Source organism: Beta vulgaris, chromosome 8 (genome assembly GCF_026745355.1).
Source record: "Beta vulgaris subsp. vulgaris cultivar EL10 chromosome 8, EL10.2, whole genome shotgun sequence".
Lineage (NCBI taxonomy): Eukaryota > Viridiplantae > Streptophyta > Magnoliopsida > Caryophyllales > Amaranthaceae > Beta > Beta vulgaris.
The window spans coordinates 39861560-39878910 of NC_079209.1; the positions used below are offsets into that span (position 1 = coordinate 39861560).

Genomic DNA, 17351 nt, shown 5'->3' on the forward strand with positions numbered 1-17351 from the left:
AAATCCCTAACCCTAATCTAAACCCTAATCCTTCAAAGTAATAAAAAGATGTTTAAAGTTTAGTTAAGTAGAAGTTATCTGCAGAATGTTATATTATTATATTATTATTTATCCCTGCATGTTATTTATTAGTATCATGTTAGGAATGTTTATGTAATACTATGTAGTACTCAGCTTTGCTGATTACATGCTTTGTTTGTGATTGTTGATCATAGCTTTGCCTTATTGATCCTGTGATGATCCATTTTGGTGAGCAGATTCTATAGAACATTGACATTTACATGTTCGCAGATGTTGCATCACTAAGAATTTGGGAATGAAGAGCTTGTGTAACATATTATTATATTTACTGCCTTAGTAGGAAAATATTATACTAAATTTGGTTTGAAGTAGACGTTTATGGTGTGTTTGGATTTAAGTACTTATTTATTTATTATATTAAAGTATGAAGTTTAGTTATATGTTTTCCGCTGCAAATTAAAATTCTGAATAAGCCGATACGTTATCACACGGGCGATAATGCTTTGGTAATTCTATATATTCTTATATTGAAAAGGTATTTCTGAAAAGAGAGAATTATCGGGGTGTTACAAAGGGATGATAGTGCTTTGCAGCCAACAATAGTACGTGACAAAAAAAAAATTTAGATTCTGAAGTATGTGGTCAAAAGGGACATTAGTCACTTAAGGGTAATATTGCAATAATTGGGCATTGGAGGGGCAGAACGGGAAAGTACTATTTGTAAGCTACAGTAAGGGAGAATTTCTCTCTTTTTTTTTTTTAGGGGAAGAATTTCTCTCTTTTTAATGGGAGTAGATAAGGGTGAAAGTTATTCGGATAAAATCCGAAATCCAATCTAACCAATCCGAATTAGTAATTCAGATCGGATTCAGATTGAGATTTTTTGAAAAATTGAATTTTCGGACCGAATTGGATTGAGGGTAATTGAATCCAAAAATTCAATATAACCGAATAGTAATATGCCTTGTATTATGTATCTGGATTGGCTTAAGTGTTTAACTGTTTTTTTTTTAAACTACTCCATAGCCCAATACACATAACACTTCAACCCTTCCCCTAAAACACTAACTGCACTTAATTCGTCATTTCCTAAATCTACTGCGCTGATGTCGTGCTTAATTTATTTCATCAAAAAACTAGTGTTTTAGAAAAATCAGATTTTTAATCGGATCCAAACTAGAGTATGAAAATTCAGATTAGATTAGATCGGATCAAAACTCTAATTAATTTGAATTCGAATTGAAAAATTAAAATCCAAATTTTGTTCGGAACGGATTGGATTAGACCCTAATCCAAACCGCACAACGAACTTTCACCAAGTAGATATAAAGTTAGTTGAAAACTTAAGCAAAGACACCAATCTAGGGCCACATGTAAACCGTAGTCAGATCTAGCACTCTCACACGAGCAAAACTCGACGAAAAAACGTAGTGGACCTTTGATCGTAGCTGACACTAAAACCCACAGGCCACAACAGAAGAACCTACCTCCGTCAGTCAAGCTTGTCAAGAGAACATTAGGAGAGAGGGAGATAGATAGATTATGGCAAAATCGTGCAAGGGCCTGGCAGAAGAGCTTGTCAAGTGTCTTAGCGACTCTGATTGTGTTAAGGTATGTTTTCGGATAGTAACATCTGAATTTGTTTCGTGATAATTTTTTCCAGTGGTGCAAAGTAAAAAATTGGATAGAAGTTATGTTTTGACAGATTTGATATTGCTTTATTTGTTTCTGTTAACAAATTCTAGGACTTTGGAATACAATCTTTGTTGTTTTACATTGATGTGTGTATTTGTGGGAGATGATAGTATATAGAAACAAAATTATAGTTCCTCCGTTCCCTTATATATAAGTGTGTTACATTGGGGGTGGATATAAGTTTTAAGAACAGGACACAGATAGAGAGAAATATAAAGAGTAGGGTATCCGCCCCTTCCGAAAATGAGGGACTCTTGTACGGAAGAGAGACAGAATTTAAAGACAACAATGGACAGAATTCTTAGAGATATTTCTCTCTCTCAATATGATCTCATCATATTAGATCATTCATTCAGCTTGAGTGCTAAGCACAGCAGTACAAGGATTAAATAGCAGCCATTATCCAGTCACAGTGACATAGGAAACAAATAAAAAGAAACGGTCACACAGGACCACTAGCACTGAAATAATGACAGTAGTATCAACCTAGGATTGTGGGCTACACAATGATTACAACAGATAAAAAAGGTTAAGCTACTAAGTTTGGGCCATTACTTAGTTCGTTCGGCTGTCTTAGTAGAAATGTAGATGAACTATTCTCTTTACTCCCCCTCAAGTTGAGAGGAAGAATGAACTCCCGGCTTGGATAGTAAGGTCTGATGCAGCTGTGTAGTTAATATCTTGGTAAAGATGTCTCCTAGGTGCTCTGTTCAAGCAACATAGGTTGGTGAAATGACTCCTTCATGTGCTTTGTCCCTCACAAACTGGCAGTCAATCTCCACATGCTTTGTTTTCTCATGTTGGACTGGATTGACAGCAATGGCAAATTGGCAAGTGCTGCTTGGTTGTCACTAAAGAGAGGTGTAGAGCCCATAGATTTGAGCCCAAGATCTTTGTTAACCATTTGACTTCACAAATGGTGAGAGCCATAGATCTGTATTGTGCTTCAGCAGTACTTCTAGCCACCACACTTTGTCTTTAAGCCTTCCAAGGGATTTCCCAAGTAGTACAAAGTAGATCTTCTAGTATTGGGACATCTAGCCAATCACTATCACAATAGGCCTTGAGCTCAGTGAGAGGCAAGGAGAATTCCTTGACTACATGAGTGAGACAAGTACCTGAGAACCTTTATTGTGAGGTTGGTTGGTGCATAAACTGACTCAAGATGTGCACATTATATGCTATATCTGGTCTAGTAGATTAGCATTCCTACCAACCATTAACAAGGTTCAGGGAGTGAACTTGACATGACTGTCCAAAGGCAGTCTAAGAGGCTTGCAATTCTTCATGCCATACTGAGTGAGTATATCCTTGACATATTTCTTTTGAGATAAAAACATTTTTTGATGAGTTCTATCTGCTTCAATGCCCAGGAAATACTGAGCTCACCCATATCCTTCATGTTGAACTGAGATGATGGAACCTGTTTTGCATAGTTGATGGCTAGCATGTTGTCACTAGTGATGATTAAATCATCCACATAAACAAGGATGGCAACAAAACCAATCTCAGTTTGCTTAGTAAAGAGAGAGTAGTAGTTTTGGATTGTGAGAAGTTGTGAGAGGTCAAGGCTGTGCTCAACTTGGCAAACTATTGCCTTGAGCATGCTTTAGTCCATAAAGGGACTTAAGTAGCTTACACACCATTGCTTTGGTGTTACATACATCACTCTACATCAGGATGGCTAAATCGGAAACCTTGATGAGTATAATCTGGAGGCATCTTCACAGTTTCTTGATGATCTTTATGAAGAAAGGCATTCTTAACATCCATTTGATGTACATGCCATGACTTCATTGCAGCAATAGCTAGTAAAGATCTCACAGTGGCAAGTTTAGCTACTGGTGCAAATGTCTCCAAGTAGTCTATGCTATGTTTCTCTCACAACCAGCCTAGCTTTTGCTCTGTCAGCATGGTATTTGGTCTTATAGATCCATTTGCAACCAATTGGTTGCTTGCCTTGGGGTAACTCAGTTAATTGTTCAGACACAGGTGCTGAAGTGCATTTGTTTATGTGGTTGGGTTTTGTTTGAGTGGACAGGTTGGAGATGTGGTAGTCTGACCTGGGTGTTTTGTGGTTGATTTTCTTGGTGGGATAGGTGATGCTGTAGGAGTTTGTGTTTGAGTTGAGGCATCAGGATCAGGTTCATCTTCTTCATAAGTGATGGAGTGTTGGGTTACAGAGGGTGAAACAACAGGTGGTGAGACAGCAAGTTGAGAAGAGGTGGAGTGAATCACATGGTATGGGTAGATATTACTCATAAAATCTGACATTTCTGAACACAAATATGATGCCAGTGAGTAGGTTATGTAGTCTATATCCTTTTTTATTTGCAGGATATCCAATGAACACACAAGGTACTCTTTTAGGCTGAAATTTGTCTTTGGTAGATGTTGGATTTGAAGCCATTGCCAAGCAACCAAATGATTTCAGGTGATTATATTTAGGCTTAATTTTGTGTAAGGCTTCATAGGGTGAAATGTTTCCTATGACAGGTGATGGTAATATGTTGGTTATGTGCACTACATTGTGAACACAGTCACCCCAAAAATGTAATGGAAGGCCAGCTTGAAACCTCAAAGCTCGAGCCATTTCCAATATGTTTCTATATCTCCTCTCTACCCTGACATTCTTTTGAGGCGTGTCAACACAAGATGTCTGGTGTACTATCCCAAGTTTGGCAAAAAATGGTTTACATTTCTTGTCATCAAACTCTAAGGTATTATCAGACCTTAGAGTTTTCACTTGTTTTTCAAAGTGAACCTTTGCCATGTTTACAAATGTTTCAATGGCATCAAAAGCATCTAATTTTTGTGTGAACAAATGTACTAAGTTACCTAGTGTGATCATCAGCCACAGTTAAGAAGTATCTGTTTCCTCCTTTAGTAGAGGCTCTATAGGGTCCCCATGTGTCTATATGGGCAAGATCAAAGGCTTGCTTTGCTCTGACTGACAAGATAAGGTAATTTTGTGAATTTGGATAGGGGACAGGTTAAGCACACCTCTGAGTCAGAATGTTTTCCCATGTGAATTTCATCAATTTTCTCAATTTTAGACATAGGAGCATGTTCCAATCTGTGATGCCAGAGGGTAGGTGTGCTTAATGTAGGTACTTGGGTTAGGTTTGTAGGAATGTTGGTGCAAGAGGTTGCAGCTGTTAAGGCTTTTTTAGGAAAGATTATTGTGGTGTTGGTAAGAGAGGAAGGTTTTGTGATGTTTTTAGAGTGTTTGAGGCTTGTTAGGGTACACACAAGTTCATTAAGCAAATAGTACAGGCCCTTTACAACTTTCCCTATTCCTTTCACAACATGAGTACTAATGTGTTGGATTACATAGTAGTGAGGGTGAAAAATCGCTTTGCAGTTTGATTCTTGGGTGAGTTTGGTTACAGAAATAAGGTTATGTTTGAAAGAGGGAATGTGAAGGACTTTAGTTAAAGTACAGGTCATTCTCAAGGCTAATTTCACCGGTGTGAGAGATGATTGAAGTTTGTCCACTAGGTAGGTTTATCTTAGGTTCATGTTTGCATTCAACAATTGTTTCAGGAGATCAAAATTACGTCACATATGATCTGAGGCACGAATCTATGATCCAGTCATTAACAGTTGCATTAGCTAAATAACAGAACACCATACCTGCATAAGAGAGGTCCATTTCATCATCAATCTCTGATGATTGGACTCTAGATGGTGTTGGGAGCATACTCAATAGCTGCTCAAGTTGTTGTTGTGTGATGACTGGAGAGGAAGACACACTTCCTTCACTCTGAGAGCTTGTTGCAGCATTAGCCACACATTTTTGATTCCCAGGTTTGTTTTTGTTCCATTTCTGAGCATTTGGCTTCCATTTTGGTCTGTAAGGTTGCTGAAACTTGTTGTTTCTAGGATGACCAGGTGGATATCCCACTACAGTGCAACATTTCTCTCTGGTGTGCTCAGTTTTGTTGCAGGCAGTACACATTTGCACTTTCCCTGTGCTTTTGCTGTACATAGCCAGCCTCTCCATTTCTTCTTTTATACTTCCAAGCAGATCTCTCTGAGACTCTTCTTGCTCTAGGTTGGCACAAGCACTTTCTACAGATGGCACTGGACTCATCATGAGTAGTTGGCTTCTTTGAGCCCCATATTCTTCATCTAAACCATTCAAGAACTGGAACAGTTTCAGTTCTTCCCTCTGCCTATCAAGAGCTTCAACAAAGGCTGAAATCTCTGTTGTCATAGTTGTTATAGGAGGAAAAGTGTTTAAGGATTCCAACTCTTCCCAGCAAGCTTTCATGAGAATATAGTAGTCACTAATTGGTTTATTTTGTTGTTTGGTTTCATATACATGTTTGTTTAACTTGTATTTTCTAGAACCATTTGTGAGAAAATCTCTTCTCCAACTGGTTCCAGATTGAGTTTGAGCACTGTTAACAAACATTATGGACTTTCTGATAGGATCATGACAGAATCTATGAAATAATCATGATGTTGCATGTTTCCCAGGCTTTTCCTTGTACTCCATCTGTAGCATCCTTCTTTACCATTCCAGTTACAAAGCCTAGTTTCCTTTTTGAAGGTAAAGCTATATCCATGGATCGTTTCCAAGGTCTGTAGTTAATAGGAAGAAAATTATTTGCATCTCAAGGGTAAAGGTAAAGAGGACTAGTGGTTTCAATTTTTGTTGTCATATTTTTTTTTTGATGAGATTAAACAAGAGTGAAGCTAATGTAAGAAGGCTTTACAATTTTGATTTTGTGAACAAAAAGAAACTGGGTTGAATGAACCTTAGCTTTGGTACCACAAAGACAACAATGGACAGAATTCTTAGAGATATTTTTCTCTCTCAATATGATCTCATCATATTCATTCATTCATTCAGCTTGAGTGCTAAGCACAGCAGTACAAGGATTAAATAGCAGCCATTATCCACTGTCATAGTGACAGCTGTAGTGTAGGAACCTTCCTAGGAAACAAACAAAAAGAAACGGTCACACAGGACGACTAGCACTGAAATAATGACAGTAGTGCTCAGAATATCAACCTAGGATCATGGGCTACACAATGATTACAGCAGACAAAAAAGGTTAAGCTACTAAGTTTGGGCCATTACATAGTTCAGTGGGCTGTCTTAGTAGAAATGTAGATGGACTACTCTCTTTAGAATTCGATGCCAAATGAAGTAATGTAGCACTTATTGTGGGAGGGGTCTAAAATAGTAAATGTAACACTTATTGTGGGAGGGGTCTAAAATAGTAAATGTAACACTGATAAGGGAACGGAGAAAGTACATGATTGTGTTTTGTACTAAATTGAAGGTGCATTATTTGAGTCTGTTGAATTAAGTTGAGTAAAACTGGCATCCTTTGGCTGCAGTTTCATCGTCTCCATCAAACTTGTAGACTTGTTCTGTAGTATGGATTTGCAGCTAATACTTTTATGTGGAAGATGAGCTTCTACTGTTAAAATGGGCATAGCCTTTATTCATATTGCCTCCTCCCTCCCCACCAAACCAAAGATCTGCTATTATCGAGTTCTTTGCGTTCTCAGCTTTGTTACTATCCGGTATTGTCTTGTAGTGGTGTTCTTGGCCCATTTGCTGAAAAGCTTATTTGTTGCCAAAATGTGGCCTTGCATTTGTCTCTGCCTGCGTTTACGTAGGTGATCAACTGTTATTTTTTGGTTGGGGAATGGTTACTTTGATGGCATTGTATGGGGCTATTGCAAGGTTGAAGATTGTCCCAATCGCATAAGTGCCTGTTTTAACATAGATGTACGTAACTCAATTGCTTCACGTTCATGTTGCACTTCGTCATAAAGGAAAGACCACCATAACATATTGTCATGTTGAGTGACTTATAGAACATAAACTGTTATGGGAATTGAAATGTTGAGTTACCCTTTTACATAGAATTCAGTTAAACTGTCTCTGTATCTTTCAGCTAGTTTTGTTGAAGAAACTAAAATTATTCATCTAGAATCTTTTCATCTTTTAGCTACTGTCTAAGCTAGTTTTGAATGTTGAAATACCTTTTAGCTAGTTTTTTAGATTTCAACTAGTTTCATGGAACATTCCCATTTTTGGACTAAGGGTGTCTATTGTTTAATTTAATTTCTCATTACTTAAACTGTAGTATGTCCATTTAGGGATGCTTCTTAACTTCTGCTTTTTATCTTGTAATGCTTGTCTGGTACCATGTTGCTTTATGATACTGCTTTTACTTGGAGTGATAGGTGATGTTTGTGAAGAATCTAGTACAAGCATACTCAGTTATGACTTATGAGGACTTGAAATTTTTATATGTTATGAGGTCTAGCTCATTGCAGTGTAGTCTATTCTTCAATGTGGAAAAGCTTTGTATTGTGACTATTCTGGTGCTGTTTTTCGTCAAGGGGATTCATATATTTGATATTTCACATCTAGGTGCAAAAGAGGTCATACAGGGAATGTGCTGGGGAAACAACCCCTTGTATACCTGGCGAGTGTGTTGGTTTACGAGAAACATACTTTAATTGTAAGAGGGGCCAGGTATGCCTTCTTTTGGAGCCATCCTTCATAGTTTCACCTAGTTTATGTGTGTGAATACTGTATTTCCATGCATTTCATACCACTAATGAAAAATATTTTGCTATTCTACCATGGAAAATTATGCCAAAGATGGCTTGCCATGTCTCTAACAATATGCATCAAACACCTTGTTTATGGTAGCTGGGTACGTGGCTAATAAAGTTGATTATCGTGTTGCTATATCTTTTTCCACCTTTTTCTGGGGTGAGGCTTAGGCTAGTTGATGGTCTGTGGAGATTAAGGACCTTGTAACTTCGGAAGGGATGCAAGCGAATGATAAGCGAGCTACATAACTTCATTACACCCAGAAACAGCATAACTGTAACCTTAAAAGCTTTATTTTCGACCATATTCGAGTGTTGCATTAACATTCACCAAATTGTTAATGATTGCCCCAGTTATTTCGATGATACTTTTTTGGGTAAAACAAATGTACATTGGTAAGAGGACCCTCCTGAATCATAAGACTTGTTAAGGATAGATCCTGATTATCTATAACTTTTTGCTCCTGAATCTTTTACACATTAAACCCAAAGTTGATCATCTTATAGACTTTAATTTCACTAGAAACTTTTACACGATATATGAGATGTAGATTGAAAAGCATTTTTGCTCGTAGTATGCCCATCTTGTTGAGACTATAAGAAGCATAAACTATGGACAATCTTGAGACAAAAGTAAGCTCCATCAACACCTTTTATCAAAATCCCTCATGATTAAATTTATAGGAAGCCAACTGTCCACTGAAAGTAGAATATAGAAGTTGAGGAGAGATATTAGGATGGCTTTGAGGTATGTGCTGCAATGGTGATGAAATGACAATGTTTGTCCTCATATCGATCTCTACACTAATATTTTTACATCAATTATGAAAAAGGGGAAAAGATTTATCATACTCTATAATGTAGACCTATGCCAAAGATGAACCTTTCAGAGGAAACTTGGCAGCTATTTAGCAAATAGACTTTTGATTTTGAGATACATACTTTTTATTCTTGACCTAACTTTACCTTTAACTCAAGATTGGGTTTATATGGGAACTCATGTTCTTAGCTCAGGCTCACTTGATGTGGCACTTGCAAAAAGTAGAGTAACTGTAAGAAATAGATCGTCTAGTTGCTTACTCCAAAAAAGGGCAACCTTTCTCTATGATGAGCTGTTATAAACTTGTATGGTTAAAAAGTTTAAAAAGGTGAATACTATTCTAAAATCATGAAGTGACTTGTTTTATTGTAGTATTACGATTCCTAATTTATTTGTACTGATTTTGGATCAATGTACATAGTATTGTTTGTTTCTATTCTGAAATAATGAAGAAGTAAGACTTCACCCAACAGGTTGGATATCTGTTGCTTAATTTAAGGTAATTCACTCAGTCAATTTAGGGCTATCTGTCATAATATAGTGTTGCTCACCCATTTTCTCTAGGTTGGTAATTGGTTTTCCGTTTATTCCTAGGCTTGGTGTGTTGTTGCCAGCTCCATTATTGGAGTGAGTATATAAGCATGCGAGCCATTACACCAGCACTACCTAGCCACTATTGACAAAAGGGTGTGCTTCCAATCCTTTGGCGAGGATTGGAATTATACAGCAACCAATTCCTTGCTCACTGATTAAACCATTCTCGCTCTTGAATTTTCATTTCCACCATTTACAGCCCCCCCTTCTGTATTTCAACATCAAACTGAGACTAGTTTTTAAGAAATCACACAAAATAAACAGTATGTGGATGTTAATTTTCTATTTCAAATCCATCTTCAGGAGGAAATACCTAGCAGTCTAGCACTAAACTAGGAAGGTAATGAGGTGGAGTGCCTTGCTTAACTGTTCTGCTGCAATAAATTCAGGCTTGGAACGCCTGTTGAGATGGACCCAAAAAAAAATCAATAGGGACAAAAATCCGTAATCCCACAGTTAGTGGTTCTCCATTTATTGCTATATAAGTTTGTATTTTAACACGTTAACAAGAAGAAATTAATAGACCCTGTAAGTCATGAGGTAATAGTAATACCTCCTCCCATGCTCACCATTCTAAGCTAAAGATCTTTCTATATCATGTGCCTTGTGCGTTCCTGAATTTGAATCCCCTTTCTTCATTCTTTGTTTCTTTTGTGGGCTGGGAAGGGGGAGTTGTAATTTGAAGGACAGTTCTTCAGAACATAATTCATGACATTTGCTGTTCTATTAACTTCCTAATGCTGCAAACAACATAATTTGCGAGGTCTCTTCTTGAGGGTTTGGTATGTGATTATAATCATTCAGATATCACAAGTGACTTGGAGTCTAGCTGTATGGTGTATGTCCAAATTTATGGTGCTAAGAGGACAGCCAAAAGAAAAATCAGGCTAGTTGATATATAGGAGGCAAGAAGGTGTATCTTCTGAGTTACCTGGTGGTCAGGTAACAAATGAACCTAGGAGATCTTCTATTGGTCTTTACTTATAATTGTTAACTATTTCTCAAGATGCAAGGGGAAGTGTGGTGATGAACATCTTTTTTGCTGCTTTTTATTGGAGCTTAAGTGTTCCTCTCCATGACTTCTAAAGAGAGATTTTAATCTATAGTTCAACTTGATATATCTCCTTGGCAATTGGCATCTAAGAGAAGCAGGTTGCCGCTTGGTTGTCTTCCGTACATGTGATTATCGTTCTTTTTTTGTGGTTAATACAATATCTCTTGTGCTCCATTACAATGCTCTCTTATGACTTATGTTGCTCTGATATGCTAAATGGAATATAAGCGAGATATCCATCCTGGTGATGCATCAAGCATATTTGGGGATGCCAAATCTACCGCTTGAGCAATTTGGACCATATCATCATTTAAATTAAGTCGATGGCAGAATATGATGCTGATGCTGTAATATATCTTTTTCGATCTTTTTTAATCGCTTAAGATAATTTTGTGTAAAGAAAAGGAAGCAATCACGATCCTCTTGATCTTATTCAGGTTGATATGCGAGCTCGGATCCGAGGAAACAAGGGATATTAAATATTGGACCTTTGGAGGCAATTTCCTTGGAGCTAAGTTATGTAAATGGTAGTAGGTTCATCATTTACTAAGTTTAACTATGCGTTCTAAACTTTTGCTGATGAAAATTCCTGGGCTTCTGGCACTACTAATCGATCTCTAACCAAAATTTTGCTTTTTATTTTATTTTATTTTATTTTATATAGTGTCTAACTTTATAGACTATACTGAGATTTTGGTCGTGGCTAATAACATTATATAATTGGTTCATGAGGACTTGGAGTGTGTATTGATGAAATACCATTTGCAATTCTTGTTACGACTACCACCTCCGTTTCTTTTTAATAGTTAAACTTTACCTTTTTATGCTTGTCAATGTAAATGTTTGAACATTAATATTTCTAAATTTGCATTTGCAATAAAAAATTGATATTCTTGAAGTATTTATCGAGACGAATCAAACAAGAGTCCACATGATTATATTTTCCTTACCCATTAATGACAACTGATAGTCAAATATAAATTGGTGAATAATGTCAAAACTCAAAGTATAACCACTAAAAAGAAACGGATGGAGTATTATTTACTGCAATCTTCATGTAATACTTCCAAAATACATACATGTCTAAACTATGTTGCATCGACTTTGAAGTGAAACACAAGGCTTATTGAAATCCAAAATATTAACTTACTCTTATTTAAGAAAACTAAATTGCAACGAAAATATAATATTAACTTATTGTGGTGAGTGTTGTTGTTGGGTCCTTTATCGAAGTTCCTGTGGTAGGTTTGGTTGTTCTGGTTTCCATGATGTTTCTTTTCAAATTTGTGAACCTTAAAGTTTGGATTCTCCTCTCGCTTCTCACCTTGTTTACCTCATTCCTCTCGTTTCCTTATTACATATAAGTGGCAAGTTTTGCCAAAAACATGTTCCAACGAGGTAAAAGCCCCTAGTGTCCCTTGAAGGTCAAGGGTGATCCCTAATTTAAAGCGTGAGGTCTTAGTTTCCTCATTAGGGGCAATTTTAGGAGCAAATCTCATCAATTCAATAAATTTCGGTAATAATCCTCAACACACAGGTTCTCTTGCTCTAGCATCATAAACTCTTGGGCTTTTTGCTTTTTGAGGTAAGGTGGGTAATACTTATCACTAAGAGCTTTCTTAAAAGTTTTCCACCCAAAGTCAGGTTGTTTTAGAAGGTTGTCTTTAGCTTGAGTCCACCAAAACGTGGGCATCCCTCTGTAGGTAATAAATGGCTAAGTGCACAGTCTTGTCATCTACACAGGTGAGGGTAAAGAAAAGCTTATCAAACTCCCCAATCCAGTTTTTCAATTCTTCGGACCCTCCTTTTTCGTTCAGGTGGGTTCCTATGGACAACCTTTTCAGATAAGTCCCCATCCCGATTATGTCCTTGGGGTAGGTTAGCTGTAATATGCACTAGGTCACGAATCGATTGCTCGACATTCAGAAGGGTCCCAGGAGTGTCGGCTTGACGAACCATTCCGCGCTGAAAAAATGACACAACGGTTGTTTCAGTGACATAGACACAGTCGTTTATTCACTTAACTATTACACATTTGCACGTTCATACAACAAGTTTTTATTGCGAACAATCATTAAGTCTTTATTGACTTGCAATATAAACATCTCAAATAAGATGTTACATCAAATAATAAAAGAATGAAATTATTTGTATTATTATTGAAAAGGGGAAAATTTCTTCTTCTTCTTCTTCTTGGATCCACTTTAGTCTAGTAATTGTCCCTCATTGATACAACACATAATACAGATACAACACCTATGATTATACAACACATAATACAGATACAACACCTATAATTGTCCCTCATTGATACAACACATAATACAGATACAACACCTATGATTATACAAGTAATGTATATTTATAGTGTGTTTTTGGATCCACTTTAGTCTAATAAACCTCATTTATTTTGACTATTGGGAAATAGTGTAAATTAAATGCTACAAATACAGGATGCAAAATTCAGTTTGACTCTAAGGAATGCTCCAATAATTAAATGCTACACGCACTTCAGTTTGCCAATGAACATAGACATAATACAAATACATCACCTATAATTATCCCCTTTTCCATGTTAAAATTAACAAACTATTTCCTATACTTCTGGTTATTACTCTGTTCGACTTCCAACCCCTACTTTAAAAGGCATCTTTTCATTTTCTACACCATCTGATTTATCTCCTTTAAATAATCTATTTCATGTTTGGAAATCAGAACATTGGAATCTTATTGACACCTTTTACAAATTTAATTTAAACTAGAAGAAAACAAGAAACGAGAAGGAAAGGAAAAGGAAAAACTTTTGTCTAGAAATAAGTTGGAAGATATTTTATGCTGTATGGATTGCAATCTAATTGAAACCCTTTAAAAATTATGATTAAACTCAGATTAATTAAATACTCAGTCGCAAAGTACAAACCATAGAAAACAATAACTTGAAAATTTGAGAAGACTCAAAATTACCCATCAGCCCAAGCAAGCTCAGGAACAAAGCGAACAACGAAGAGAGCAGGACCTTCCTCGGTGGAATTATGATCACAATTGTTGACATCTTTGTTCTGTTCCTTCATTATTTCCAGAGGAGAGAGTAAGTTAAGGGAATGGCTAATCTCATTGAGCTTATATAACTCAAACCTAATGATAGTAGTAATGATGATGCTAAGTAATCATCAAGAGCAAGTTGAAACCCCTAAAAGTTGATTTCAATCACAGATGATTCAAAAGAACAGCGAAGAAAGATAGAAAAACACAAGTTGAAGGCTTAAGAATTATACCAATGAATTTCTTGGCCAGAAATATCTTCAGGATTCGAAAGATGAAACGTCACAATTTGGGGGATTTAGGGGAATTTATCAGCTTCATTTACAGCGTTTGAAGATTCAATACCTGCGCTATTACCCATCAAGATTCAACATTGATGGTTTTTTTATGACTTTTTGAATAAGATTTTTAATACGGAGGCTTTCCACTATTGCGACATATACTTTCTGAAGATCTTATTAAGGAAACTAACCTGAAAATATTTATCTGAACAGTGGAAAGTCTTTAGACTAGTGGAAAGCCTCGGTATTACAATTCTTATTTAAAACAAGAGATACATCACGTAGCCTGATGTAGACTTCCTGAACCGATGAAACATCAATCGATTCCAGATGTGTTGAGTTATACGGACAAACAAGAGAGACATTCAAAATTTCCAGGTTGGACAATCAAGTAAACCACGATAGTTAGTTAATTTCAACTCTCTTCAGTAAAACGTAGCTCGTTCAGACCACTAACACCATACATACAGATTATTTCTATAGAGAAAAGCTTCCTGATATAATTTTCTCGATTGCCTCATTAGTGACCTTTATAGACTTGAGCGATAATATTATTAATTAAGTCATTTGAACATGGCTCTACTCGTTGATTTTAAGTCGAAAATTGGTGTAATATAATAAGAGACTTACTTGCAAATACACCTCGTGACAAAATAAAACCATCAACTTCAATAGAATCGTGTATACGTGCAAGTTCCTCACTTATCTATCTAAGAAAAATCTTATCAGTGTCGTGACGTCATTGAACATTTACCATGATTTTCAGGAGGACCCTCAACGAAACGCAAAAATTCATCAATATAAACTCTTTTGTAAAGAATTAAAACATTTCGCACAAAAGTGGCAAAAGAAAGGATATGCACCTCATCATCAATATCTCAACAAAAAATGAAATAGCCAAATGCAAGGGAAGACAACAAAGTCCAAAAATTACCAAAAGAAATTATGGTGCACATTCTAATTTTTTGCCCACATTAGACGCGATCAGAACCATGTGCATTCGCCAATTTGGTAATCTTTGGGCTTTGCTACTATCTCTTGAATTTGACGATTTCAATTTTTATTTACCTATGGACTAGACAAGAAGATAGGCAGTAATGGTGTTGGGAAAAAGAACTAGTTTTAGGGTTTACCATACGATAATAACTAACTAGGTTTATCTCATAGTTATTTTATATGACACTAGGGTTTTCCATGTAACAGTAGGGGTTGGGACACAACCAACTAGGTATGAGCAAAAATATCCAACAATCTGATCCGTATTCGATCCGATTTTTTAGGATATCTGATCCAATTTGGATTTCAGATCAGATATCTGATCCAAAATTATCGAATATCGGATACCAATTCGGATATTAAAATTCACAATTTCGGATATCCGAAAATTCGAAAAAATCCGGATATCAGATTTTGGATATCAAAAGCTTTCTACAAGTTAATCGTGTCATGATTAGGGCCAGGTATGACTTGAAATGGTATCTAGACAATATCTAATCTCCTATGGGAGTTTATGCTTAAGTATCCCCATTATTATTATTATTATTATTATTATTATTATTATTATTATTATTATTATTATTATTATTATTATTATTGTTATTATTATTATTATTATTATTATTATTATTATTGTTATTGTTATTGTTATTGTTATTATTATTATTATTATTATTATTATTTTTTATTATTATTATTATTATTATTATTATTATTATTATTATTATTATTATTATATTATTATTATTATTATTATTATATTATTATTATTATTATTATTATTATTATTATTATTATTATTATTATTATTATTATTATTATTATTATTATTATTATTATTATGTTGGCAGTTACCGGTGTGAAACTTTAGATAGGTGGTTAATTTTTTCTTTGTTGGATTAATGAGAAGTCAACATTACACTTTTAGGGCATTCTGGTTAGAAGGAACTTTTCTTTTATTATATAGATTGCAGTTAGTTATCAAAAAAATACTGCAATTACCTCCCACGGGCCACGTTCATGCATGAACTGAATATTGATGCACATTCACTTCATGTGGCATCCCAACTCCATCAAATGTCCTATAAATACTTCAAACCATGCTTAAAAAAAAACCCAAAACAACACTAGTCCCAAATTCCTCCTTAAAAAACTATCTACACACGTGGCTTCGTCTAGCTCCAAACGTCCAAAACTGGATCATCACCTTCTCCTTCACCTACATCTTCTCGTTCATCTACACATCCTCCAAATACACCTCCACTTTCTTTTGATGAATTTGAAACATACGAGGTAGTGGATAAAGTCAAACACTTGTTGAAATTGTCTTTCGAAAAAAAAAAGAGTTTGATGAGGCAAACAATTACCTTCCTCATCTTAACGATCCACATTATTCTGAGTATTTGCGAGCAATATTTTTATGCCATCAAAGACGTATAGAAGGTTTATCTATTCTAAATGACATAGTCTACAACACTCTATTTCCAACTATTTTGGTCGACCACAATCGGTTATCGCGTCACACTTTTGATCTTAAAAGAGTTGTGAATCTCATGAATTATGATAATCGTATGAGGGATATGATCAGAGATACCGAATTATTAAGTGAAAACATATGTGACAGAAGCCCTGGTCATCCAAACGACCACTGACAAATGGCAAATAGAAATTTTGACAGGAATCAGATTAGGCGCCTCTTGTGCCTCGTTTAATAAGAGATTTCTAGACTCTACACGAAGGCCTGAAGAAGAAGCAGGGGTTCAGCCATGAAGATGAAGCGGGGCAAGAAGCATATAAGCCTATTAAGTTTGCATTAAAAAAAATTGTTTAGTTATTTTACGTTTATCAAAATATATATAAATATTGTAGTAGGGTATAATTATTAGCTTCAGATTATTTGTATGGAATTATATTACTTTGGCTAAGTTATAAATTTTTATTTATCACAATGTCTACTTTTAAAATATATTTATCAAACTAGCTAGCTAAGTATAATTCAACAAAAACTTAAATGAAAACATCTAATGCTATATTTTTTTTTACTTGATTTGTTTATTCTACATTTTGGTTTCTGTAATAAATTTAGTTGGAAGAATGGCTTTGAAGCTTTTTTTAGTAAATTGCCAACAATCATGAAGTTCAATTTTTGTTTTTGTCTTTTTGTGCTAATATGTAGTTGATGTTGAAAATATTAGTATTGTCATGTTTTTGTTATTTGTTTAGAAAGAGTTCAAAGGAAAATGGATTAAGATGAAAT

At 35.5% G+C, this 17351-nt stretch overlaps 1 long non-coding RNA gene and 1 other non-coding gene across 2 annotated transcripts; one reads left to right on the top strand and one right to left on the bottom strand.

The window, feature by feature from the left end:
* Nucleotides 1-1296: 1296 nt before the first annotated feature.
* On the top strand, nucleotides 1297-11561 carry LOC104901448 (uncharacterized). Its single transcript, XR_008967218.1, has 2 exons — nucleotides 1297-1632; nucleotides 11213-11561. It is a non-coding gene; the product is annotated as an uncharacterized LOC104901448 (transcript).
* A 50-nt stretch (nucleotides 11562-11611) lies between these two features.
* Nucleotides 11612-14752, bottom strand: LOC104901449 (uncharacterized). Its single transcript, XR_791212.3, has 3 exons — nucleotides 14051-14752; nucleotides 13740-13834; nucleotides 11612-12740 (listed from the first exon to the last, which is right to left on the bottom strand). It is a non-coding gene; the product is annotated as an uncharacterized LOC104901449 (long non-coding RNA).
* Nucleotides 14753-17351: the final 2599 nt, after the last annotated feature.